Source organism: Rhineura floridana, chromosome 1, assembly GCF_030035675.1.
Source record: "Rhineura floridana isolate rRhiFlo1 chromosome 1, rRhiFlo1.hap2, whole genome shotgun sequence".
NCBI classification, from domain to species: Eukaryota; Metazoa; Chordata; class Lepidosauria; order Squamata; family Rhineuridae; genus Rhineura; species Rhineura floridana.
The window spans coordinates 210359840-210385160 of record NC_084480.1 but is presented as its reverse complement, the minus strand read 5'-3'; the positions used below and the strand labels follow the sequence as shown (position 1 = coordinate 210385160).

The 25321-nt window shown below is 41.3% G+C and overlaps 1 long non-coding RNA gene across 2 annotated transcripts in view; it reads right to left on the bottom strand.

Moving 5' to 3' along the window:
* The window catches only part of LOC133365155 (uncharacterized), a 61599-nt gene that overhangs the window by 13561 nt on the left and 22717 nt on the right, over window positions 1–25321 (bottom strand). For both annotated transcript variants that reach the window (XR_009758118.1, XR_009758123.1), the window contains exon 2: window positions 20761–20853. This is a non-coding gene — a long non-coding RNA (uncharacterized LOC133365155). The remainder of the gene's footprint in view (window positions 1–20760; window positions 20854–25321) is intronic.

The following is a 25321-nucleotide window of genomic DNA, read 5'->3' as shown; positions in this document are numbered from 1 at the left end:
TAGACAAATTCATGGAGGACAGGGCTATCAATGGCTACTAGCCGTGATGGCTGTGCTGTGCCACCCTAGTCAGAGGCAGCATGCTTCTGAAAACCAGTTGCTGGAAGCCTCAGGAGGGGAGAGTGTTCTTGCACTCGGGTCCTGCTTGCGGGCTTCCCCCAGGCACCTGGTTGGCCACTGTGAGAACAGGATGCTGGACTAGATGGACCACTGGCCTGATCCAGCAGGCTCTTCTTATGTTCGCAGACCATCTGTCAGGGCCACCAGCAGATGGGCAAAAAGAGTTCATTTCTCCCAGGCCTAGGGCCACTAGGGGGACCAACTTTCATTTTAAAAAAATAAGTTACTAAGTGCTCTGGATCAAGAGATGTACACACCAAAATGTCACATACCCGCCCAACCTCTGTTAAATGAACTGGTAGCTGGCTGCTCCAATCCCTGCCCTGTCAGATTTTTAGCCAATGAGTGAAGTCTGAGTTATGATTGCTGAGGGATTTGTTGACCTCCAGGCAATAGCCAGAACTTCTTGCAAGTCCTGAAAATAGCTGCGTTTTCCTGCTTGTCTGCACATCACATGAGCTGAGTAAGTTTATAGCTTTCAGCAGCAGCATGTGTGCCTGTCTGCCCACTTTTACATGCTAGTGTGTGTGTGTGTGTATTGATATTTTACTGTAAAATATCAGAACAGTGGTATATGTTGCAGTTAAAATAATGGAGGGGAACTGCCTTTGTACATCTCTTTTCCTCTTCATTGCATGATTTGTGAATATGACATATATGCACCTTGCTTTTCTTCCTGGGCCCTCCCGCTCTTTATCTTTGCAACAACCCTGTGAGGTAGGTTAGGCTGAGAGTTGGTGTTGTAGAGCTGTACATATTTAGAGTATATTTGTGTGTGTGTGTTTGTTGGCAAGTTTTATGTTGGGGGGTTGGTAATTTGCTGTGAAATATCAGGACTGTGGAATGTTGCCATTAAAGCAATTGGGGGGCTAACTATTTGCAAGTCCCCCTCCCACTGCATGGTTTGTGAATATGACAGATTTGCATCTTGCTTTTCTTCCTAGATCCTCCTTCCTTTTATCTTTGCAACAGTCCTGTGAGGTAGGCTAGGCTAGGCTGAATGTTGGTTCAGTCAAGCTATAAAAGTTTTCTTTAGCTGCTCCTATCTTTTTAATATTATTTTAATGTTTAAATGTAATTTAATAATTATATGATTATGGGTTTTGAACTATTTATAAATGTTGTAAAATGCATTGTGAGCGTGGATCACTTACCACAGTTTCAGAACCTCTGACCTAGACCCATGTCAATTTGGCTTCAGGCCTAAGTTTGGCAATGAAACAATCTTGGTCACCCTCAGTGATTACCTTTATTGGGAGAGAGACAAGAAAAGCACAACCTTATTGGTCCTCCTTGACCTCTCAACAGCTTTTGATGCATTGACCACACTATCTTCCTGGAGTGGGGGACACCATGTTGTAGTGGCCCTGCTCCTGTCTGCAGGACTATTTTGTACTGGTCACTTTGACATTTATGCTGTGGGCATATTCAGGGCACTATTATTCAACCCATGCTTTTTAACATCTACATGTAGTTTCCAGGAGAAGTCATCAAGGGATCTAGAGTACAGGGTTATTGGTATATTTCAATACTATCTGGATCAGGAGAGGCTGCTCCAGTATTGGGCAAGTATCTGGAAATAGTAGTGAGCTGGATGAGCCAATAAACTGAGATTGAACCCTAGCAAGATGGAGGTGCTGAGGGTGGGCAATTCCTATGTCTAAATGTTGAAAATGCAGCCTGTTTGGATATAGTTACAATGCCCATAAATTCCATTTTTAAATGAGTTTTAAAGTAACTATTCACCAGGTATTCCTGCTAGACAGAGGTGGCTGCACATAGTCCATCAGATAACTTAATTGATTTAAACCACTATGTCACTACAAATGTAAAAAGGTAAGGCAGAAAGAAGCAGAAACATTGTGGGAGGGTTCAAGTTTTGATGAACAGGTGACTGATGAACATTTGTATATATAGTTAGAGTAAAACATTTTGTCATTGTGAGAAAATTTTACTAATTTGTGGTGGCATAAGAAGGATCCAGGCCTAATCACCTTCACTAGCCTGCATAGCCTCAGGGTGCTTTCACACTGCGCTTTATTCCATTATTCTGACGATTTCTTACCTGGTAATTTGCGCATTATATTTGATCTTTCACACACCATACCGGGTAGCTCCAGAATTCTGGTGTAATGTAGTGCAAGTGTAGCGCTAATTTCCGCAATAAATGATACCAGAAATAATCCGTTAGCAAGGCTGGGAACCCGGAAGTGTTTCGCTAGCTGCTGCCGCTCACGTGACAGGCATCCCAGCATGTAGTGCATTCCCACCCTTTAGTCGCACAGGGTTTTTGGGGGGTTTTTTTGCCTGATGAACGTTGTACCAGTATTCCAGCATCGGTGCAGATAGCAGCAGCATTTCCCACACACACCCATCTTGATACAACTAAAACAATTAAAAAAGTCAGATCCTAAAGGGAGAGGGCTTGCATGGCAATGGGACAAGATCTTAGACCTCCTACGCAGTGGGGAACAGTGTGCATGGGTGAGGCACGAAAACAAGCTGTGTGAAAGACAGTTGCGCAAAATGCCGATATATCGGCTGAAAAAGTACGGTTCCTTATCGCAAGAGGTACTGCAGTGTGAAAGGTATTTTAGAAATCAGGATAGAAGCGCTACCTTTTTAATCCATTAAACTAGCACTACTTTACATGATTGTAGGCCTTGACATCCTTGCCTTTAGAAATGTAAAAAGTGTAACTCGAGTGTATTCATTGCTTTAATGGTCCCGCTTGCAAACAGGCCTCCCTGGCTCCTATCTGTTCTTTGTTTCTGTAGCTCCTAACGCTTATCTCAAGGACAGTAGGAAATATGCAAGCCTATGTCTGTTGGAAACTAGATGTTGCTAGTTTTGTTATCCCAAGCACCCCTTTTACCATATCTTAAGAATTACTTTGTCTAGCAGTGTCTTTCTATTACTTTATGACGTCTGTTCAATTGCACCCCATTTCTGTAACCATTGGGGAAAATTCTATATAATCTCCTGACTTACAATAAACGGGGTTCCCACTTCTGAAAGGCATCTTGCTGAAAGGTCTTGGGACCCCTTTGCAAAGGTAAACATTGTGTGTGTTATTCTTGGCCTCTGGTATAGGGTTAATGCTCTAAACTCCGCACCTTCCCGGGTGTATGTGAGCTGAGTAGGAAGTGACAGCTTGCGTTGTTGGGTTTGGACCTAACAGTCCCATGTGTGAAAGCAGCCACAGTCAAAAAAATAAGCCCTCAGGCACTTGAAACACTCATGTATCAGATAAATATTCCCCTCATCACTAGCAGTCTGAGGCAACCTGTCCACTTTTCCTCTGCATTCTTCAAACAGCTGTTTGAAGCTCCGAGAGGCGGGGTAAGGAATGGGGCTGCCACTGCCTTCCTTCTCCCTTGGCTGGGTAGGGATCGATAATGAAGTTGTGGTTGCCACCTTGGTGCTCACTGTTCTGCTAGTCATCCCATTCCTTTATAATTCCATCCTTTTTTTTCAAAGGTTGGGATGGCATGTATGTAGAGACTGCCTTTACAGTACTGCATATTTTTAATATTATTTTGTGGTCCATTATATTTGTTACTTTGATTAACAGTAAAATTGCTAACAAATTGTACTTGAGCTGTTTGCTGTTTAATTCTCTGCTTATTGATTTCTGCATGCTAACTATTTTCATCAGCCCATATTCTGATATGCTAGGGATAGCTAATGTTGTGATCTCCAGATGTTGGTGGACTACAACTCCCATCATCCCTGGCCATTGGTCATTCTGGTTGGGGATGATGAGAGCTGGAGTCCAACAATATCTGGAGGGTACCATGTTGGCTGCCCCTGTGGTATGTCATGAAATCACCTGATCACTCCATCACTTATGCATACCCTGGTTCAGCACAACATCACTCAACCTTTACTGAACTGTAGTTTGTGCCCCTGGTGTGGCTTGGGCACATAACACTGCAGTGGGACCCATATGGGATATTGTGATGAAACCATCTATTTAACCTTGTTTTAAAATGTGTTATGTTATGAAATAGTTTGTGGAATGATAGGGGGAATGATAGAAGACTGCCAGGTGGGAGGGGGTGTGTGAGTGAGAGTTCCGAGAAAGTTTGAATAGAAAAGCAGTTTGTTTTGTCAGTTAGGGAAGACAGGGATTAGATCTTTAAGAGTTGCGGGGGGTGTTTTTAAGGGATAGGATTGGAAGGGTGTTGAGGGAGGATTTTATTAGGATTAGAGGGATAGAGTAGGCAGGGTGTATAGGGACTGTAACAACCTCTTTTACTTATATTTAACTTCTTGTAATTAATAAAGTTTATTTTGTTTGTTCAAAATCCTGCAGGTCAGCTTGGTCATGTACACTACCATTTGTTGTTGTTATGTGCCTCCAAGTTGACTACGACTTATGGTGACCCTATGAATCAGCGACCTCCAAGAGCATCTATCATGAACTACCCTGTCCCATACCTATACCAATCCTGCTATCAATGTACACAAGTGGTCACCTTTTGAGGAGAAAGGTGGTTGGCTGAAGCTTGTGGTTCAGAGAGTATATCTGACACAGGCTGAGGCAGATGTCCCATGGGAGATTTCATGATCCAAGTGTGGGGTATCGGGAGGTAGAATCCCGGAGAATCATGAGCATGGACGTCACAGAGATTTACCTGGGAAATACCACAGTCCATAAGGAGTTCAGTAACCCTCCCTTTTTTGCTTCTCACCAGGGACTACAATAAAGGGGGTGCTGCCCAGCACTGAACATGTCAGAATATAGAGATGGTAGGTGTATTCAACTCAGTGAATCACAAGTTGTTGCAGGTCTGACCTAGAGATACAATATTTTAATTTGGTAAAATTAAAATTTGCTGCAAGAAAGCAAGGGAAAGCTATCTGTAGATGTATGCCTGCTCCCTTTAGAATTTGCTTGTTCCACTGAGTTCCCTCTCATCATCATAACCTCTCTCTGCTAGGCATGAAGCCATGAGCATATGGAACCCAGTCATGCAGGTGTCTTTCATTGCTATACCTGCCACACTGTGAACCCACCATGTCTCTGGCCCCGAGGAGAAATTCTCTTTCCTTGCAGCAAGATTATGTTTTAAAAAGCTGACTTTTAAACCTCTTACTGAATTTTTTAATGGATTAAATTCATCATGTCACCAGCTGCTGTGCAGCTAATAGAGCCATAAAACACTGTATTAAAGGATTACCCATGCAAAATTTCCTCTTGCGCTAATGTGAATTTTAATACTTTTAACATTTAGTTGAGATGGGAATGTCCAAGAACAGCTTGTTCAATAGGTTGTTCTATAAAATTAAGTTCCTCAGCTCATCACAAATGCCAGGACTCCATTAAGTTAATATTTTACAGAGAAGCTAAGATGATTCACTATATAGCATTTGCAGGGAACATGGCAACATCTGCTTCTCCATTAATGGTATTTTTTATGTAGAAAAGAAACAAAACACACATGAATATCATAACTTTAACAGATCAGAGCTTCAACAAATGAGAGGGGCTACCTACTAATTAGGCGGTCAGTATGTATCCCACTGGGTACATTTAGGATATTAACAGGAACAACAGGAACTATTACTCCCAGGCTACCAGCCACAAATCAAGGTTTGCTTTCCATTGCACTGTAATATAAAACCAAGAACAACTCCGCTGGAACAAACAGAAGAATGTGAGTGACAGCAGACAAAGGCTAAATTAGAGGGTTTTGCTTTCCCCAGAATACAATGAAATACCCTCAGTTCAAATACTGGGATTAGGAAACAAATCAATTTGTTACCAGTCCCAACCATATGGCAAATTTACAGTTTAAGGCCGTGTAGGTCTCAAAACAAAGGGCTCTAGCATAGGTCTTAGACATCAAGTTCTCTGTGCCACCATGGTAGCTCACTAGAAGGCAGAACTGTTGGCCTGCTCATTACTGTGCTTCAGTGCCACTACTGCAGATGACCAGGGTGGTGCAATTGCAGCTCCCACCTAAGGAGGGGTCTATTGACACTAGGAGTCGGTCTAAGGGAAAGGGCTGTAGCCTGGTGGTAAAGCATCTACTTTGTGCACAGAAGATCCTGGGGTTCATTCCCCAGCATCTCCTTGTAGGGCTAGAAGAGAACCCTTTTTGAAACCCTAGAGAGCCACTGCCTGTCAGTACAGATAACGCTGAGCTGGATGGACCAATGGTCTGATTCAATATACAATAGCTTCCTATGTTCCTATATAATTTGTCAGTCAGTCAAAAACTCTCAGGTTGCCGTCCTTTCAGATGATGCATGGATCACAAGCCCTGACCCGTATATTTACTGACTTACCTATGTTGGCAAAGGACCACATCCCATTCTGCCTCCCTTCGCTCTACCCTCAGGCTAATGTAACCCAGCACTCTATAGTCATCAAGTTCTAGTTTCTAAATTTTGAAAAATCAGGAATGAACATCACATTCATTGACAAAGACCAGCAGGCAGGCATCTTCTGCAAAGAGTCACGCTGCACAACACTTCCTCTTCCTGATGTATGACTCAATGAGAGAACAGTATCTTCTTCACTAACAACAAAGAAGCACCTCCATCCACTGTGCTAACAATATTACAGCTATTTCTGCTGTCATTGTCGGTCAGATTGAGCTCCACGTAAGTATCAAAATACTCATCTATAACTCAAGGTTTATCAAAATATATATGCCTGTTTTTCCAGTGCCCATGGACATTTCCACATCCACACAGGCAAATTCTTACAGTATTCAAAACAGGGCAGTAACAAAGTCTGTGGGCATTGAGGAAACTGGATTTAGGCTTGTGCTGAAGTGATTACACCCAACTGCTCAAGCAGTATACATACTTTCACCTTACAGAGAATCATAGAATAGTAGAATTGGAAGGGGCCTATAAGGCTATCAAATCAAATCCCCTGCTCAATGCAGGAATGCAACTTAAAGCATACCTGACAGGTGGCTGTCCAGCTGTCTCTTGAATGCCTTCAGTGTTGGAGAGCCCACCACCTCCTAGGAAATTGGTTTCATTGTTGTACTGCTCTAACATGTTTGTAAAACTTCCAAAAATCGTGTGAATTTGTTCCTGAGTTTAGTCATCATCACCCCAAAGCACCAGTTTCCAACAAAGGAAATCTGTTTGCTTTGTCTGGCTCTTTATTAGGGGAATAGGGTCAGGGGTTTTATTTATTTATTATTATTTAATTTGTATCCCACCCTTCCTCCCAGCAGGAGCCCAGGGCAGCAAACAAAGTGCTAAAAACACTTTAAAACATCATAAAAACATATCTTAAAATACATTAAAACAAAACAGCGTTAAAAACTTTTTTTAAAAAAAAACTTTAAAAAGGGTTAAAAACATTATTAAAAAACATATTAAGCAATTCTAACACAGACGCAGACTGGGATAGGTCTCAACCTAAAAGGCTTGTTGAAAGGGGTTATGTGCATCGTTGTATCCCTATAACAGTCTACCACTATATAAAGCACTTATTTATTCCAACATTTTGGATGATGCCTTCAACCCAAGGCTGTTCACATGAATGAAGACATACTGAAATAATATATGAAAAGAGAAATGTTCGCAGACAAATAGGACAGTTAGGTGCCTAGTCTCCATTAGCTTCTAGTGCAGTGCCAAATCTTCCCCTAAAGCAATAACATCTCCATATGATGGACAATTCTTGGCGAGTATACAGGGAATGCTATCCTGTTTAATTATTATACCAAAACAAGGAATAAGTTCTTGTTTGAATAACTTGTTTATGGTTGTGGAGGTGTAATAGGAACACAGTTGAGCCCCTCTTCTTTGCCCCCAACTGAATTTTCCCCACAGCCCCATATTTTGTTCTCCATATATTACTCTTCTGAGAGCCTGTCATTTCTTATCAGAATGAGAAAGGCTAAAGAGATAATATTTCAATAACATACTGGCCTGATCATAAAATAACTCAATGGAAATATGTAACTGCCGCAGGCAACTCAGCAGGATAGTCAGCAGTCAGATGATTTCTATTCTGTGCTACTTTTTTTTATAGTTACATTTTCTGTTATATCAGATATACCCTCAAGTCTTAGTTATGCTTTTATTCAAAGTGGAGAGCCACAAGTATTAAGAGCTACAAAACTTATTATGATATATTACTGAAAGGAAATAAAAGTTGGTGCCATGATACTATATTGTTAAGGGCAGGCCTGCCACATCAATTGACCTCCTCCCACCCCATCTTATCCACCAGGGCTGAGGCCTAAGCAACCTTGTTGCTAAGAAACAGGGTCACTGCTTTCAGGCCTTATATTCACATACATACAAAGGACAGCAGAAGAAGCAGTGTTATGAAGGAAGGCAAACGTTTGTCAGAAGTACCCTTTTTCCCTTTCTCTATCTCTTCCCTGCTCCTTCGTAAGCTCCTGTGCACTGAAAGGTTAGGAAATGATCAAAATTATACCAGAAAAGAAATCATGATGGAAGGACACCGTTGTTTTTTTAAGCACCCAACATGGACACACTCACTTTCTGAGCTGCCAGTGTAGGCATCATGAAAAATTTACATGCACACCATTTAATCCTATATGTGGAAGAGTTTTGAGGAATTCGGGGGGAGACAGCAAAGGATTGCGGCCCAGGGGTGAAATAAGACACAGACATAATATGCATTGGGTTAAATAACGGGCCACTTTATCAACCAAATCCATATCAGAATAATGAACCTGCAGAGGGGAACATAAGTGTGGGATTATCTTGGTGAGGCAGGCAAAGCCTGCTTGCAGTTATTGGGGCAATTCAACCCCTGCCAGGCAAGGGGGTGCCAATCTGCCAACCCCTTGCCTTGACCACACCCATCTGGTGTGTAGGAAGGCCAACAGGCGTCACCACCTTCCCCCAGTGCCCTGAAACTCCGAGTGGATGAGACCTGTTGGCCCCAAAGGCGACCCGTATCCTGCCCTCGGGCCGTACAACCCTGAGCTGCACGCCTCCAGAATCACCTATCACCTCCAAAGGTGCCTAAAGGTGTCACCTAGCTGCCTTTCACCCTTAACCTTTCCGCACTTCCTTGCCATAAAGCGACCAATTAAAATATTAAGTCAAACAGCCAAATCAACCTAATAAACACAGAACAACACGCATGCTAACCCTGAGCACCCTCACCACTAACCACAGTGTGGAGTAGGCAAAAGAAACCCACCGGCTAAAGGCGTAGTCAAGCCAAAAATTCCTAGTCAGCCCCGAAGTGACCAAATTAATCACACTGCAGCAGAGGGAGGGTTGGGTGGCTGCCAAATAAAGAAGAGGGAGAGGATGAGCCGGCGTGAGCTTAAATAGGCCTGGCCGCTCGTCCTCTGAGGCGCACCTTGATGATGTCATGCCAGTTCAGGCACGCCTGCCCTCTTCATTGATGGCGGCTGGGCTTCACTCCAGGCCGCAAATCTCGCCCCGCGGCCCGGTATGTAAACCGAGCGCGGAGCGGGGGTTCTGTTTTCTATGCAAGCTTTTTTACATTCTATCATAAATATTACTGCTTGCTATGTTAATGACAGGGCTTGAGGCTAAAAAATGGCTCCTAAAGGTCAAAACCAAGAGAAGTGGGTTCCCTCTTCCCACAGTATGATGTATGGAAAAAGTCAACACTTCGTTTAAACCTTAATAAAGAGCACATAACAATGGCGTATATATTACTGCTTGAGCAGTAACATTTGAATAATCTGTAAATTCATTACATTTAGTCTCAGTTTGAGTTCCAGCACTGAGATGCCAATTCTTAACTTCCAAGTTTATATTAGACAGTTTTCATTGTTGTGGGCAAGTGGCTAACCTATTAACCCTTGAATTATTTCCTCTTCCAATAAAGGGGAGACTAACGTTTTGCAGCCTTCAGAGTGCAAAGCAGAATTGAAACAAGATTGCCATACATTTTTCAAAATTTAGAGTAAATATTATATCAATGGTATTCAACAACATATATATTAAGCGGAATATATCCAACAGCACAAAGTAACTACTGGAAATGTAATAGCACCCAAACAGATTTAATCCATATATTCCAGCATTGTCCAATAATCCAGATTTTCTGGACAACAGTGTGTAATTTAATAACAAAATGATGTGACAGCCCAAAATAATTTTGCTAGGCTCTCTAAAGGGCATGATATTGGAAGTAGATCTTGAAGGTTGTGGCAAAACTCTATATTGCTAAAGTGTAGAAGAAAAGTTTGGCTCCTTTAATTTCAAAGTGGTTTGAGAAAATCTGGGAGATAATGATTAATATCAAATTAACATATTACAGAAGGGCACCATACAGAAGGGCAACCAACACTCCAGCAAACAGATATTTGGAAAGGGTCTCTATTATTTTTTGGAATGACAGATTTCAAGATAATATTCACTAATAGGCCAAAAAACCTTGCAGTTTTAGAATGCACATGTTACCAAATTCTTCCAAGTTACACAGGAAGTGGATTGGACTGTGAAAGACCAACCCAAATTGTGTTTGCATTTGGACAAATTTGTAGGACAGTACAATATCTCAGAGAGGAGGAGGTCAGGTCTCCTTCTTCCCTGGTGCATTCACTATAAAGGTAAAGGTGTCCCCGCACTTATAGTGCAAGTCGTTTCCGACTCTTAGGGTGACAACTTGCGACGTTTACAAGGCAGACCGTATATATGGGGTGGGTTTTGCCAGTTCCTTCCCCGGCCTTTCTATATCCCCCAGTGTATGCCGGGTACTCACTATAGCTGCCCAGTTTTTCCATGCTTTTTAAAGTTTGATAGAAATATCTGTTGGCTATAGGTACATTCTTAAACTGCAGGGGAGGGGAGGAGGAGGACAGGTTTGAGCATTTGCATGCTTATTGAGTTTAGTGGGATTTACTCCTGTGCCATCATGCTTAGGATAGGTGAAACTGGCAGCAGGCACATGTAGTCTCTCACACAAATTTAAACCAAAGCTGTCACTGGCCACATCCAACACCAGACCTTTATTCTACTTTAAACAGTCATGACGTCCCCTAGGAAGTGTAGTGTGTGAAGGGAGCTGAGAGTTGCCAGGAGTCGCCCTATTCCCCTCACAGGGAATCAGCAGAATGGCATGGGGGTATTTTCAATTCAACATTGAATGCAAAAAATTCATGCTGGCTACAGTATATAGCCATTCTTGTGGCTGAATAATTCTTCCATGTTTTCACTTTTTTGTAAAAAATGTATACATATGCCTGTAGATGTATGTATGCATAAACTTGTTAGTTTTTATTTAATTTTTAAAAAATACAGGAAAAAAATGCCTTTTTCAGCAATGTTTTTTAGTACGGGCCTCAACATTTGTATACATTTTCATATTTTTAATTTTGTGGCACTGAATTATGTCTTGCTGTAGAATAGTCTCTCCAGAAAGAATCACCTAGCACCTTTTATATAGTGTTTTCATTGCCTGGTGAAGACCTTTTTATTTACCCAGGCCTTTTAATCATAAGTACATAGGGACATAGGAAGCTGCCTTATACCAAGTCAGATCACTGGTCCATCTAGCTCAGTGCTATCTACACTAACGGGCAGCGGCTCCCTGGGGCTGCAGGCCATGTTCTCTCCCAGCCCTACCTGGGATTGAACCTGGGTCTTTCTACATGCAAAGGAGATGCTGTACCACTGAGCTATGGCCCACATTTTAACCTGAACTGCTTTTTAAAAAAATATATTTTCTGCTACCTCAAAGTAGGTCACAGGCTATGGTCTGAAGGCTCATAAGGCCAGCTCCAGGGTCAGGCCTGGTCAGTGCCTGGATGGGAGACCGCCTGGAAACCATATGTACGCCACCTTGGGTTTCATGAAAAAAGAAAGGCGGGGTATAAATGAAATAAATAAGTGAAGTTTTTTAAGGCTGCATTTTACTTTTTTATTGTTGCATTTTTAATTGTGTTGTATTTTGTTCTATAAGCTGCCCAGGGAACATATGCTGATGGATGACCATACAAATAAGATGTTAGTGCTTTTCGTGTGCCCTGAACCTTTATGGCTGGCCCACGCTAACAAAGTTATTTTTGTTCCACTCTTGTCTAAAGAGTGAAAAGTGAGAGAAACTATTCTAGTATCTATCCTTTGTCAAGCAAAAACCATATGATTATGGACATTTAAATATTTCCTAACATTTAATGATTTATTATGGCCCTCATAATGAGCTATACAGTCTTAGTTTCATTCATCCTCAAAACACCTCTCTGATGGAGATAATTAATATTCCTTTTACAGATGGGGGAATTCAGCCAGACTGAGGGCTCGTTCACACAGCAAGTTACTGTGAGATTGGTGCTACTTGCACCCCTGTTTAATTTGCAGGGTTCAGAAGACGTTGCAGGCAAAGTGAAGCTAGGATGCAGTTTTTCCCTTTAAATCCGCATTAAACCAATCCAGGGATAATGCGAAAAGTGAAAGAAAATCTGACTCCACTTCACAGCATTACTCCCCATATAGGTGTTTTGCTCTGATGTTTTTTGCTGGGGGGTGGATCATCACTTTCAGATACTCCTATTTCTCCATCCACTAAACTCTCCATGAGTTCCATTTCATTTCCATCGGCTTAACAAGCAACTTGCGACTGACTGCTCCTGAACTGCTGCAGCCCTCCTTTCTTTTGGCCCTCCCCCCAGTAAACTGCCTTTCTTCACTCCTGTTCTTTCTTTCGTTCTTTCTTTTTTAAATTTTGGCACGGTTCAAACTCTTTCCACTCAACTCCCTCAGGCTTTGCAAAAGCGAAGCTGAACTACCCCATGACTTTCCTGACAGTGCTGCTGATCTGCAAGAAGGGAGTGTTGGGCTGCAAAGCATGTGGCGGCATTGGTGTCTATGCCCTGGTATGATAGAATGAGGCAGCCCAGAGTGCATAATGTGTTCTGCTGAAATCACTTTTATGACCCAGGCTAACAACTTTGACAGCTGCACATGAGGCACTGCTTTTCCCTTCCAGTTTGCTGCATGCCACCCTAGTGGAGGGGGAAAGGAGCAACTCCGGGGATAGTGGATGTGACAGAAGGTATGCGCACACACATTGTCTCCCACTATAAAAATTGCATTTCATACATACTTAATTTTAAAAAGGGGTTTTACTATAAATATGTCAGGAGGAAATGAAACTGACAGTAAAAACGTTTTCATGTCAATTGCACCCCAATGGCCTCCCTGCTTCAGTGTGCAATTGAGAAAAAAACCCTCCTCTTCTTGATTGGATACTCTGGAGGGAGTAAACATGTAAATTTGGGGGTGGAGCCACAAGGAAACAGTGATACTAAACCTTTCCAGATGAATGTGAACTAGTGTGGATGGAAAACAGCGGATTGGAAGGTAGGCAGTGTGAACCCTGCAAATCTATCGCAATGGGAAAAGCTGTGTCTTTAATCTGAAGTACAGCTCCCGTGTGAATCAGCCCTGATATGCCCACAGCCAGTAAGGGGCTTCTTGTCTGTGATTTGAACACAAGTTTCCTCATTCCAAAATCTGCTGTGCACTCTAAACCACATTGGATCACAAATTTAGTAAGCCTCTTCCTTTGCTAGATAGATAGATTTATGGAATGGGTAGAGAAGGTCTCCCACAGATACACAACAATCTTTATTCTAAACAGTGCCTCTACAGTCAGCTTTAGAAAGTCCCAAATTCCAACTACGGTTACCAGGTCTCCGGTTTTCACACAGAGACTCCAGTTTTTGAGAGTCCTCTCTGAGGGACTCACCTTAATCTCTAGACTCTCAGCTTTCATTAAAAAAAAAATAAGATTCTAGGTGGTCTGGTTCAAGAGATATACACCAAAATGTCACCCCCTCCCCCACAGCTTCTGTTCAAAGCTGGCTGCTCTAATCTGCACCCTTTCAGGTTTTTGAACCAATAACTGGGCTGTTGAAGAGGGCAGCTTCAAAACATAGCCTGTTTTGAAATTCCCAATATGAAATTTTAATCTATTACACATTTTTCTGGGAGTAAAGCTGCAATGCTAATCCTACATAGCTGGGAATAAACCCCATTGAATTCAGTAGGGCTTACTTTTGAATAGACATGGTTAGGATGGTGCTGTAAATCAGTGAAATTTTGAATGAACATAGCAAAGGATTGTGTTGTAAATTTTTCTCTCTCCCTCCAACCCTTTTTTTTTAAGCAACTAGGCAGGGCTTAGAATTATTATTAGAATTAGAATATATTACCCGCCCTTCACCCAAAAGTCAAGGTTTTTATTTTTAGGAAACTAATACTGATTTTTTTATTAAAAAAATGTTGTGCAATGACCAACTGGTTTTGGCAATAAACTATTATATAAGGTGTATGTATTTTTACATTTCCAGTGTGTGTATATATATAAAATCTTTCCAACAATCCTGTGAGGTAGGGTTGGAAACCAAGGCAGCTTGCAACAAGAAATAAATCAATTTAAAATCCAATAACCATAAAACAAGTATAAAACAGTTGCAAAACAGGTTAAAGCAGCATGATACTGAATTTTGGGTTGGTTACAGAAGTTACTTATCATTTAAGGTTGCAGTCCTGTGCACACTTCCCTGTTTGAATACATCAACTACATTGAGACTTGCTTCTTAGAAAACATGCATAGAATTGCACTATAAATATATTTCACAGGTTGTGTAAATAATAAACATCTTTGACATGCATGCTTATATAAATATTTCTTCATACTATGTCCCGATAAGTATCTGATTTCACACTATGGTTGTGCATTATTATTTCCTCTACATTTTAAGTGTGTCCTTCTTGCTTGAAGTGGTCATGGTCCCCCTCCTTTGTTTTCAGCCTGAGGGGTAGATTAGGCTGAGAGATGTTGAGCAGCCCATGATCACCAAGTAAACTTTGTAGCTGATTTCCATTTTAAAACATAATTAAAATGATTTATACACAGGCAAAATGTGTGAAGTAATGCAGATCCACATAATACATTTAAAGCACATCCAACTCGCAATTAAAACACATGACTTCCCCCAAAGAATCCTGGGAACTGTAGTTTCCCCCTCACATTTATAGTTCTCACCACCCTTAAACTACAGTTCCCATGATTCTGTGGTGGGATTCAAGTGCTTTAATGTGCTTTAAATGCATGGTGTGGATCTGCCCTAGGTATATTGTGTATCCATTAGTACATTGAAAAGAGCAATTTAAAAAAATAATTTTTAAATAGGAGAAGGGCTGTAGCTCAGTGCTAGGGCACATGCTTTGCACGCAAAGGTCCAAAATCCAATCTCTGTAAAAGACTATTGCCTGGAATCCTGAAGAGCCAATACTAGTCCATGTCATCAGTACTGAGCTAGATAGTACTAAATGGCCTGAGTCAGTATAAGGCAGATTCCTTTGTTCCTAAAAGAAGAAAGAGACCCGAGGGCCACAGTGACTCTGAAATTTATTTATGTATTTTACTCACAGCATTTACATACCACTTTATTACAAAAAAAACCTCAAAGCGGTTTAAAGAAGGAATTAAAACAATAAAATTATTGGCAAAAACAGTTAAAGACAGGTATTTAAAAACATTCAAAATAATAAAACCAACAATGAGTTAAAAACAGATTAAAAGCATAATAGCTTCTACATGCCTGGGTAGGCTTGCCTAAACAAAATGTTTTTAGCAGGTGTCAAAAAGAATACAATGAAGGCGCTTGCCTAATGTCAATCGGCAGGGAGTTCCAAAGCGTATGTGCTGCCACATTAAAGGACTAATTTCTTACAAGAGCACAACAAGTACGATTCTGGCCCACTTGCATTGGCTGCCTGTATAACAATAGTGGATTCTGTAAATAAGCCCTCAAAATGACTTCAAGCAAGTCCGCACATAGACTCAGGCCTTCTTTTGGGACAATGGACTGGCACCTCATTTTTTGCTGCCCATGCCAGTCATTTTGTGCTGGCACTCAAGGTACTTTTAGCAAGGTATGAGTACTGGTATCTCTTTTTTTTTTTACCAAAAAAGCACTGCATAAACCATATGAATTCTCACTACTTGATTGTTCAGTATCTGATTACGTGGAGCTGAAAGTGTGAACTTATTGTGCTGCATTTCACATAATATGCTTGTTTTACCAGCAAGGTTTACTTTGTTTAAATTCTACATCAAAGTGGTTGAACAGTTATAATAGGAAAGCCCTTCCACACATCAGCCATCAAATAATGAACTTGGTGCTTTGTGCTGCTACATTAAAAGCATAAAAACATTTAGGATTGTGTGCAGACCCCCCCCATCGGCCCCATGGCTCCAAACTGGAGGGGGGGCATCAGGCCAACACACTCTGGGTTGATCCAGGGACCACTCACCCCACCTTGGAGCCTCTCCCAAATACATTTGGAGGTGTGACTCTTGTTTAATTAGAGTAGAAAAATAATTAAACATACAGTGGGGAAGGGGGAGGAGACACGTTTCCCTTACAAAACAGCACTCGCACCCCCATTTGCTACCGGGTCAAGTTCAAGGTTCTAATTTTGGTGTACAAAGCCCTATACAGCTTGGGACCAGGATACCTGAAAGATCCTCTTACCCCTTATATAGCCAGTCGATCACTGCGGTCTGCAGGTGAGGGCCTCCTGCAGATACCATCTTATCAGGAGGTTCGTTGTGCACAATATAGGAAATGGACCTTTAGTGTGGCAGCACCAACCCTGTGGAATTCCCTCTCTTTGAATATTAGGCAGGCGCCATCTCTGCTATCTTTTCAGCACCTTTTGAAGACTTTCCTCTTTCAACAAGCCTTTTAGGTTGAGACCTATTCCAGTCTGCGTCTGTGTTAGAATTGCTTAATATGTTTTTTAATAATGTTTTAACCCTTTTTAAAAGTTGTTTTTTAAAAAAATGTTTTTAACGCTGTTTTGTTTTAATGTATTTTAAGTTCTGTTTTTATGATGTTTTAAAGTGTTTTTGGTGCTTTGTTTGCTGCCCTGGGCTCCTGCTGGGAGGAAGGGTGGGATACAAATTAAATAAATAAATAAATAAATAAATAAAACCAAGATGGCAGCAAGGCTTCCCTAATGGGCTGATGCCCCTGCCGCCATCTTGGTTGATGGCAGGCATGCACATGTGTAGCATGCATGCCTGCCATCAACCAAGATGGCAGCAGAGACATCAGCACCTTAGGGAAGCCCCCGCTGCCATCTTGGTTAATGCCAGGCATGCGCACACAGCTCAGCCAGCATTCACCGCAGCTGGAGAAGTAAGTGGCATATGCAGGCAGGCATAGGGTTGCCATATTGCCCGGTTAGCCGGGTTTTACCCGGATTCTATGCATGCCACCCGACGCCCGGCTACCCCTTTAGGTGGCCCGGATTCTCAGCTTTAATTTAAAAAAAAATTAAGTTTCTAGGTGGTCCGGTTCTCGAGATATACATAAAAACGTCAGCCGCCCCCCCGATTGTTAAATCTTTCTTTAAACAGTACTGTATTATAGCACTTCGTAGCTTTAACCCCGCCCGTTCAGGATTGCAGCCAATCAGGGATTGTGTTTCAGTTTCATTGACCTTAGGCAGTGTCTAGAAAACAAAATGGTGGTTTTACCCCGTTTATCTGAAAATCTCATAAATTGGGTAAGTATATACATTTCAGTTTTTTTTCCTCTTGTGTGCAGGAGTCAGATCTTGGGCAGTGTTTTGAAAACCTTCCCAATGCTTGCTTTTTGTAAAAGCAATGCTAATCCCATATGCCCAGAGTAAATCCCATTGAATTCAATAGGACTTACTTTTGAGTAGACATGGTTATGAATGTGCTGAAAATCAATGGGACTTTGGAGTGAATGTAAAAAAGAATTGTGTTTGTGCCCTCCAGTCCTATTTTAAAGCAAGTAGGCAGGGCTTACTTAGGTATTACAGTTTTTATTCTGTAGGAAAGTAATACTGATTTTTTTAAAACTAATACTGATTTTTCTGCAATGACCAACTGGTTTGACAATAAACTATTATATGGGCTGTATGTATTTATACATCTGCAGTGTGTGCATGTGCGTGTGCGTGTATGGAGTCTTTCCAACACCCCTGTGAGGTAGGGTTGGAAAGCAAGGCAGCTCACAACAAGAAATAAAGCCATTTAAAATCCAATAACCATAAAAACAAGTATAAACAGTTGCAAAACAGCGTAAAGTGGCATGATTCGGAATTTTGGGATGTGTGAATGAAGTTGCTTATCACTTGAAGTTGCATTTCTGTCCCTGTTTGAGTAAGCCCCACTGAATACGCTGGGACTTGCTTCTGAATAAATAAACCTAGGTTTGCACTATAAATATCTTTACAGTTTGTGTAAATAATAAATATATTTGATAGTCATGCTTTTATATAAATATTTCTTCATTTATCATATTTTTGGTTGTGAGATGCTTAGTTTTCTGCCTTACTCATAGGAATCTTGTTGTGGTTGGTATGGTATTACATTTAGGAAAGCGTTACTGCCTTTTGTGTTTTTTTTTCCTATTTGCATTTCACTTATCTTTAACCTCACTCCGTTACAGCCATAGAAGCAACAGCAGCATATGCAAGATAATTAACTACTTTGAAGAGGACCAGATATTTATTTTCTTTCTGAGCCCAGGACTGGGTCTTTCATGATGCCCGGGGGGAGGAGCAGGAGAGTAGTCGATAAGACAGACATCCTGGCATTGGTAATCGAATTAGCAAGGTATGTGTGGGGTTGTTGCACACTTCCAGGCCCAGTTTCATTTTGAGTATGGAGGTGGAACCTGTGTAGATGTGGTTGATCAAAGGGAGAAGAAATTTTGAGTTAAGCAAAGCTCTGCTTTTATAAAACCTAAGAAACATACAGAAACTTTGAATGTCTGAGTGCCTGCACCAGTGGAATACTGGAGGAACTTGCAAAGCTTGCTGCAACAGTATTTACAACTGAGCATGTGGTGTGAAAGACTCCTTTTCCTAACATTTTGGCTTCTTGTTTTTCTCCACCCACCACATCTTTGAAATATATCGTATATGGTTAACCGTACTGTTGCCCTGACTTACTTTATGTTTGTTGCTATTTTGTGTTTTTATTATGTTTTTATACTGATTGTGTATTTTTATTGTTTTTATTATATTTGTAAGCTGTGCTGAGCTCTGTTTTTAACAGCAAAAGGGCAGGATATAAATTCTCTTAATCAATCAATAAATACTCCATAGTGTTGGAAACTAGAGTCTAGGCATTTAAGGCTAAAAATGTTGCTTTAAAAAAAAGATTTCTCACATCTTTCCCCAGTTTTTGGTGGTAATTCCTAGGCACAAAAACAAAACAACGGGACAATCCAAGTATTAATATGCAAATATTTGCATAATATGCAAATAGTTTGCATAATATGCAACTACTTTACATAATATGCAAATTAACCTGCCCGGATTTGTGGAACTGGAATATGGCAACCCTAGGCAGGCACCGTGGGCCTGGGGCAGGCTGGTGCCAAGGGCCCAGTCAAGCCTGGAGCTGGCCCTGATGATCAGGGCCCTCTCCCTAAATCTTTCTACAAACGAAATGTTACTACTTTTTTTAAGCAAGTGTTTAAGTGACTTAGGTTTAACTTAGGGTGAGAAAGATTGAAAGAAATGAAAGAAATTTATCAGAACAGGATAGTTCATATGTTTATTAGAAATAACAGTTTACAAACCCGTGAAAATAAAGTTAAAAATTTTAGTACTACTGCATTACTCTACTTAATTAGTAGTGTTAATACAGTTCTGTGAACTAGGACCTACTACTAGTAGTTATGGTTTCAATGTTTTATATGTTGGTTTTATATGTTGAACTTTGCTATGTTTGAATCATATTAATAAATGTCAGTGCTTATTTTTAAAATTTATTTTATTTATTTAACAAAATTTATATACTGCTTCATTATAAAAAACCTCTTAAGCGGTTTACAAAAAAACAATTAAAATTATCAATTAAACAGTTAAAAATAAATAATTTAAAACATTTTTAAAACAATTAAAATAGCAACAGACTAAAAAGATTAAAACACATCAGCATCTATGTGTCTGGATAGGTTTGCCTAAACAAAAAAAAGTTAAGAAGGGACTGAAAAGAATATAGCAAAGGCACCTGCCTGATGTCAGTAGGCAAGGAGTTCCAAAGAGTAGGTGCTGCCAAACTAAAGTACGATTTATTACAAGTGCAGAATGAGTATTATGCAGCACCTATAACAGTGCCATTTCAACAGATCAAAGTGCTTCAGTGGGCACATATGGGGTAAATCAGTCCTGCAAGTAAACTGGTTCCAAGTTATAAAGGGCTTTATATACCAGTAGTAACACCTTGAACTTGGCCTGGTAACAAATCAGCAACCAGTGCAGATCCCTGAGCAGAGGTGTTATATGCTGGGAGCATCTCATTCCTGTCAGCAGACGTGCTGCAGTATTCTGCACTAATTGCAGTTTCCAGGTCAAGTGCAAGGGAAAACCCACATAGAGTGCATTGCAGTAATCCAGTCTTGAAGTCACCAGTGCCTGAATTACTGTGATGAGGCTCTCCTGGTCCAGGAACGGTTGTAGTTGTCTTACCAGGCACAGTTGATAAAAGGCACTTATAGCCACTGAGACTACCTGGACCTTTAGTGGCAGAGCTGGATCCAGAAGTACCACCAGACTACGTACCTGCTCCTTCAGGGGGAGTGCAACCCCATCCTGGCCAGGCAATAGACCAATTTCTTGGATACCTCAACCACTCACCTTCCATCTTGTCAGGATTCAAGCTCCACTTCTTTTCCCTCATCCATCCTACCACTGCATCCAGGCACCAGTCCAGAGCCCACACAGCCTCTCCTGATTCAGATATTAGGGAGAAATAGAGCTGAGTGTCATCAGCATGCTGGTGCCACCTTGCCCCAAAGCTCCTAATGACTGCTCCTAGCGCTTTCACATAGTTATTAAATAGCATTGGGGATAACCCAGCAGTACTCCACAGCACAAATGCCAGGGGGGGCAAAAACAATGACCCAAGACTACTCTCTGGACTTGGTCAGGTAGGTAGGACTCAAACCACGGAAGCTATCCAGGAGGATTCCATGCTCAATGGTATCGAAAGCCGCCAAGAGATCGAGACACAGGAGCAAGGCTGCACTATCCCACTCTCTGTAAAAATTATCCAAGACGACTTGGATATGCAGAGATTTAGCAACAGACATTATAGCCACTCTCCAGTCTGTTGAGGTGCCAAAATGTATTTTGTAATGTATTGTTTGTTTTTTCATGGTCCAGTCCTACAGACAGCCAGGCCCTCCCCAGGGATTTTGCCCCCCTCTTCACCCTTACTAATTCTCCCCTGAAAATGTCCCCACCTGTTTTCTCCCATTCAAAGCTGCAGCTATGGTGAAATCAGCATAAAAATGGCCAGGGGGATATTTACAGAGAAGAATCAGCAAGTGGGAAGAAGGTTAAGCTGATGGTCCCATCCAAATAATTCTCTCCCTATGCCTCAACATTGTCATTGTGAAGCAGCCTCTGAGTTGGGAACTCTGGATTTCCTTTGCAATGTCTTATTTTGTCCTTTCTAAAAATTCTTCAAGCTGCTATATTAATTGTAGATTCATTGACAGATTTTAGCCTTTTGCCTTTGAAAAATTCTGTGGAGAAAACTTGTATTCTCAGTTACAATCTTTTTTTGTAAACTCTTCCTTTCCCTTCCCCCAATCTAAAGGATACAAATTCTGGCAGGGGAGAACACTGAACAGATTTTTAATTGCACATATTTAAAGCAAGTGTGATGATAAGAGGAGATACAAATCATACATTTTTTTAATCTATTGAGTTGACAGTAATAAGCATCTTTGGTCATCCCATATCCAGAAGAATCAGCAGAAAGGAGATTTTCACAGTTCTGAATAAATCAATTTTCACCTTTTCCAGTTGTGTTAATATAAAAATGAGGGTTGCTTCTGGCCCTGCTGCTTATGCTAAGTTACCTGCATGATACTCTTTTACTGAACAAGATGAACACACCTGTTTTTAAACAAACTGTTATGAGCCAGAGTTCTAAGAAGTTTCATTACTATAATAGTGCAGTGAACCACATAACGCAACTCCCCAAAAATATGATAGCAATCCAAAATACCTTATTTAAAAAGGAACAGGTTTGGAGCCCTCAAGGTTAGTTAACAGATTAACTGATTATACTACAGACAGTGGAAGCTGATGGCACCAATGTCAGCAGGGCAGTGAAATCGCTCCAGGATTTAGTCCAATCTTTGAAAGTTCAGACTAAAACTTAGGGTGTATTTACTGCCCCACTGACATTGGAGCCATTAGCCTCCACTGACTAGAGATAGTAAGAGCAGGTTTCATGTAGTCAATGGATAAATCTACTTCATGCAACCTAGGTCCCTGCTCCTTTCTATGGGACCCAGGCTCTGTTTATTTCTGACTATCCAATATTCTGTCTGTAACTGTCCATAACTATCCATAACTATGATTTTTTAAAGAAAATCAGGAACAAAAGCATTAAAATCTCATGTACGATCTGAATTCAAGACAATACATGCAAGATTTCCAATCTACCTGATGCAGCTGCAGAATGAATTACCTGTTTGCTTAAAGTGCCCTCATTTGCTCTCACTTGGAAGAATTCTGGTTGGAGAATTTAAGGCTTTTCTTACCAGAAAGGAAAAATCAATTTCTCCCTTATCAAAAATAAATTAAGGCCATAATCCAAGACTGAAAGTCCACTAGTGGGGGGGGGGTGTATGTGTGGAAGCCCCACAATGCTGGTGGAGTTCCAGATATGCCTCTGTCATGAAAGTTTTGCTAGAATACTCCAGATATGCTGGTGGAATGGGGTGGAGATATTGGCAGCACAGGGAAGGAACACATTTATGCCATATCCTAAACTCCTCTAATCAAGGGCCATGTCCCTGTCAGCTTTACTCCAGCCCCAGATCTCACGTGGGAAATTTAAAGAATACCTAACACGATGTCAGCCACCACCCTGCCCACATCTCCATGACAGAGCATAGGGTAGGATTTAACTCAGCACCCAATCACAGTACACCATCAGCAGCATATAAATGCTGTGCAAGGAAACTGTAACTCAGACTCAGTGTTTAGGAGGGAGGCAAGACAAGTGTCTCATGATGTATTTCAGGGATGGGAATCGCAGGCCCAGGGGCCAAATGCAGCCCTCCAAGCACCTCTTATTTAGCCCTACCCCTTCTCCCCAGGCCATGCCCCGCACCAGCCCTACTTTACATCCTCCTTGTACATTAAGACTGTGTAAATGTTCATCCTTAATTTCCAGTCCTGTATATGCCATTCTTTCACTTGACTGCTGCTTCATTTTTGTTCCTGGGTTTGTCAGATAGGTGATCTACACCAAATCAGTGCTCACATAATGCATTTCATGATGTCACAACATTATGTTGCCAATCAGATTTTACTGCATCATGCTAGCCTGTGAGGACAACTGAAAGTGAGGACAAGGGAAGGCACTTTAAGCACATAAGTAATCATTTTTGTAAGATATGTAACACATACATCATTGGAAAGCATTTTTTCAGCACTGCTGAAATGTTCATGAAAACAGTACTTCCAGTACGTAGTGCATTTCTGCAGTCAACCCAACAAGAGAGGGTCTCTCAAAGGCATGTTTTGGTCATCCATACTTCTCATGCGAGATGAACTTTTTAACTTTCCTTTGTGCTCCTGACCTGTAGTTCACATGATGTTATTAAGAGACAATATTATTTAGCTTAATTGTCAAATACTGTTTCTCACAGTAGCCCCAGGCTGGGTGTAGTGTATAATATAGTTTGTGCAGCCTTTGTCCCATGGCAACATGTCATAAAATATCTACCAGGCTGTATCAGTAAAGGTAAGGTTGAGTGGTTTGAAGGATGCAACACAGATGCTCCAACACTTCAGAGAAGGGTCAGTGCCCATGAACTGATATGCTGAATTCTAATTACTCAGGAATGCTCAGCATGAGTAGCTTGAAGAGGACTGTAATAAATCTTGTGGCAGTCATTAAGGACACCTGCCTTCTCATCAAACTGCCTTTCACAAGACCACCTAAAAATCTATGTTCCTTCTCACCCTTCCTTTCACTAATATCTGTTGCAAGGATGGAGGCACAAAGACAAAGCAAAACAGTCAGATGATTCAACTATATATTATTTGGCAAGTCAGGGCTGATATGAGAGTAGACAGAGAGGCAAAAGCTTTATAACCCAGTCTAGCTATTTTGACATCTTCCTTGAAATGTAAAAGAGAAACTTCCTTATAAGTGGCTAGAGATTTCATAAATTAGATTTTACCTGATGACACTTTAAAAATTAGAGGTGCTTAAAATCATCAGGTCTATCAGTTGAAAGAAAAGCCAAGGCTGCAATCCAACACACTTATAAGGGACTAAACTGCACTGAAGACAATGGATCTTCTGACTAAATTTGCATGGGATTATGCTGTAAATTACAGTATCCTGCATTCTGTGTGGGCTGCTGTTCATGACCAGGGCTGGTGCCAGACATGACTGGGCCCTTGGGCAACAGCCTGTCCTGGGCCCGTGGTGCTGTAGCCCAACACATACCCCATACAGGTGGTGCAGGGCTAATAAGCCCACCTGTGCACCCCACCTATCTCTCATGTTGTGTGAATGATGTGTGCACATGGCATGCATGCCTGCCAACACCCAACATAGAAAATCCCCCCCGCCATCTTTGGTGATGGCAGGCATACACGACATTCACACTGATGGGAGAAATAGGTGGGGCATACATGTGGGTTTATTGAAGCCTGCACTGTCTGTATTTGGGGAGGTGCCTGAGAGCTCCCTCTCTGCAATTCATGGCAGGGTTGGATTGCAGAACCTGATGCTGCCACAGATCATGGAATGGGAGCGTCACTCTCCCACCCTAAGGAAGAGCCCTTCAGGGACCCCTCTGGACTGCAGGGGCCCTCGGCCAGGGCCCAACCTGGCCACCCTCTGACACCGGCCCTGTTCATGACACTGCAAGCTTTGGCTGGTGCAGAACATTTAGACATTGCTTTAAGTGTTATTTTGCAGTAAAAATTACTATTAGATTTAAAAACTGAAACCAATGAATATTGGTTCTTCATGAAAGCGGGCCAATAGATACATATTATAGTGCTTCAGTGGCTTCTTCTTTTCTTCCAAGCACAATTCTAGGAACTGGGTTTGATTGGCCATAAAGCTAAACTTTACACAGCTTGGACCCAAACATACCTAAAAAAAAATCTCTTCCTCTACATCTCATCGCATTGTCTAGGGTTGGCCATGAAC